Source organism: Phalaenopsis equestris, unplaced genomic scaffold (genome assembly GCF_001263595.1).
Source record: "Phalaenopsis equestris unplaced genomic scaffold, ASM126359v1 Scaffold000152, whole genome shotgun sequence".
NCBI lineage: Eukaryota > Viridiplantae > Streptophyta > Magnoliopsida > Asparagales > Orchidaceae > Phalaenopsis > Phalaenopsis equestris.
In genome coordinates, this window is record NW_018164594.1 from 549350 (window position 1) to 553165 (window position 3816).

Consider the following 3816-nt stretch of genomic DNA (forward strand, 5'->3'; position numbering starts at 1 on the left):
ACAAAACGGTATGGCGGCATTTTCAAAACGCCGCCCGCACTTATAAGCTGCCCCAAACGGGCCCTGAATTATAAGCGGTTAGAAATGTTTGATTATATGCTAAGACAATGGAGGGTTAACATCAAGGTTGTGTTTTATTGCTGTAATTTTCATTGGCCATAATTTGAACATCTGAAGTTTATGAATGAAATTTGTTCGGGAAGGTTAAACCATTGGAGTTTTTAGCACCATCAGAGCACCGTTATTTGTTGTCCTGCGTTTTCCTTGAGAAAATTGGGGTGGGCATGATTGTGGGATCATGCAATTATTTTTAGCCAAATGAGAGCATAAGCATAAGTACTTTGATTGTTGTTTATCAGAAAATAAAAATAAAAATTTAACATCTTCGCATGGATCAATATATTTTCCTTAAACTTTAAGTGTGATACTTCATATTTTTACTCTTTTTTTGTGGGGCATTTACATATAGGCCTCTCAATCTTACGAAAATACATTACTATCATGTGGAATGCATGTAAATTTCACTTTTCAGGGGCCTTTACATCAATACCGCAAAACTCTTATGTAATTACATACCTAACACACAAAGTCTAATATTTTCATGCATGGCACTGAAATCTTTAATATTACATAAAAAATATCACTATCATCTACTTCTAAAAAGTTAAAACACTCGAATCTTTAAACATTGTATGACCTCCAATCTTAAATTGATTCACTCGGTCAGTCTCAGAATCTACCCTTTGAACAAATGCGTCCTCTCGGAGTTTGGAAATCTCTCGTCGAAGACCAATTGTTTCCCCGCTCATCTTCTCTAGCTTTTCTTGCAAGCCCCGATCTCGCAAGGCTAGAATTGCCTCCAGTTCTTCCATACGACTTGCTAAAGTCCTGGGGGACAACCATCGTATCTCGTAAGTTTCACCCCGGCCCTCGTCGAGTTTGGACGAACAATTGACCACATCCTCTTTGCTACTGGTCAGTACCTTGATACCCGGATTTGTCCACAGGATCAGATCACCACCACCAACACCGGCCGACAATTGTCTCATGCGAGGATCCTCATCTATGAAATGAAAAGTCATTAGTACGCATCAGGCTATTCAAAAAGGAATAAGAAGAATAATATACCCAGGATCCGATTGACTTCGAATTAGGTTGTTCCACCCACGTCACAAGACGAGAAATGATTTGCCAACCCCTTCTCACCAAGTGGACGGTCTTCTCCGCTGACTCGTTGAATCAGCCAGAAGAGAAATATTCACAGAATTCTGCTGGGTTTGTGCCTTGAAGGAAGTTTTCATTGGCGGGTCGGTAGCTAAGGCACCTTGCTCCTCGCCAGCCATCGGTAAAGTCTTCCCTAGAATACCGTGAATCGAATCAGATGAATATTCCACACTCACTCCATTGAATGGTTTTGTCCTCTTGGCCAATTTCTTCCTTGACAGCTCGCACTTGGGTAGGCGCGATCTGATCCCGAGAACGGATAGCATTCTAGCATTATCAACGAATGTAAGTGCGGAATCAGATCCTTTCTCCATAAAGAATATGCAAACGAACTCGAGATGATGAATTGTGAGCCCAGTGATGGTCTTGAGCACAAAAATCTAGGGACTTTATTTATGACATTAAATAAAAATTATTATAAAATTCATTTAATTTTAAAAGTTTTGTTGTCCTTGTCGCAACTTTCACTGTCAAGGAGCAAGAAAATTGAGGAACTTAATGTATACGACCAAAAAAGGCATGCACGGTTCTCAAAGTAGCTTGATGGACCATGCTTCTACACAAAACTTCCTCAGTCACTCATCCCAAAAATGCTTCTACACAGCACACTTAATTTTGAAGTTTCTGATGAAATTGCAACCTTTACACCAAAAAATGCATCAATGCATAAGTGTTCAACTTCATCAACTCAATGAGTTTCACTAAGATTTATGTATTCTTTTATAATGTCTTGAGGAGTATAGTATACCAGATGTGAAAACCAAAAGGCAAAACAAATTTACCCATCCTCCATTATAAAAATTATAATTTTACGGTTGAGCCTGATAAGAACCTATGGCTGCCTCAGATCAAGCTCCTATTAATAACAAGCCTTACACTAAATTCAGTTGGGCTAAAAATTAATTGTGAGCCGTGCTTAGAATGCAACCATTTATCATAAAAGAAATATAAAAATAGTGAATTCCAATTTCAATCTGAATATATTTACTAAATTTTCATTCATTAATATCAAGAACAACACGATAAGCACTAGAATTTTCTTAAAACATGGAATGGCATAGTTATGGTAGATATGCATTTCTGGCATCACTTCTTCTATATAAACTTACCCAAACAACAGAAATAAAGTTCAGAAACGATATGGAAGATTTACATGTCAATCACAATTTCTTTTGATCATACTTCAAAAAACTTAAACTAATTTATCATTAATTTTGATTAATTACTAAGAATAAAAAGTTGACAAGTTCGTTTTGCTTTTAAGACATTGGGTGTAAAAATGAATGTAATATTGTTTTTCTTTTAATGTGAAAACTTTGTTCTCCTCACTAAATTGTCCCAAATATGTAAATTTTATTGAAGGAAGATTTACCTGCATACCACACTATACTTATGTATGCCTAAACTTCAGCTTTTACATACATAACATACCACCGTAGCTATGCATGAAAAACTTTATTTCACTTTTTGAATGTTAAAAGAATAATGATTTCATGTGACATATAGGATTTGGATGATATACATGTTAAAAGTAAAGTTTAGGGGGTTAAATATGTAAAGATACAGGAATTGGGTGGTATGTATGCAAGTTCCCCTTTCCTAAAAGGACATCATGTCAGTGTGGCCATTCATCAATAATGTGTTTCTGGATGTATAGTGCATTAATCTTTCAAAATACTAGACATGCTCCGATGAATCCCAAGTTGTCTGTGGACTCACACCACTCTAAGAGTTGGGCCAAGAATAAAAAAAAAAAAAAAAACTCTCTGACCAAAGATAAAATTTCCGAAATTTTCTACTAGAGTTCGAAATGGATTAAAGAGAGCTCTTCCCTATACCTTGAGATAGTCTCCCCTATTTAAGTTGACTTTGACTAAGGATATGCTACAAAATCACTACATAGAAAATGAACTACATTGCTCAAAATAAGATAAAATAGCTGAACATGTAGCTTGATTGCTTATACATCTTGGTGATCTATTTGGCGCTTGATGAGTTTGATGAAGTTAAACTATCTTATTAAGTTAACCCGCCAAACTGGCTTTGCCAAAATGGTCTACTGAATTAGCTTGCCAAATGAATTGGCCAAACTTACATGTCGAATTGACCAGATTAATTGATCGGTTGACTTGACTGGTCAAATTAATCTACTGAACTATCATGCCAAACTAACTTATCAAGTTGAAAGAAGTCGACTCACGACTTGACTTGGCTCGATTTAGAAGAATCTAGCAATACAAGTTCTATTTTTGATGTTATACATCCCTTCAAATTATTAATATTTATTTTTAAACATGACTTAAAACCTACATATTTCAAGTCAACTCCACATGACGAGTTTTCTTAAACTACAAATATACAAATAAGCAGCTCAAACAACGATATTTAAGTGTAGGATTTGTTTGAGCATCAATGATCATGATGATTTTTCGACACGTTTTATGTTGGCTGTCGACTACTTAACACAACCCTCCACTTTTCACATCCGGACTTGGAACCGGCGATGACAGTGTTAAAGAACTCGGTTAAATGTATAACCGAGTTCTTTAAAAAGTATGCATGCAAGCACTAGGCTTATTCATTTTCTCTATA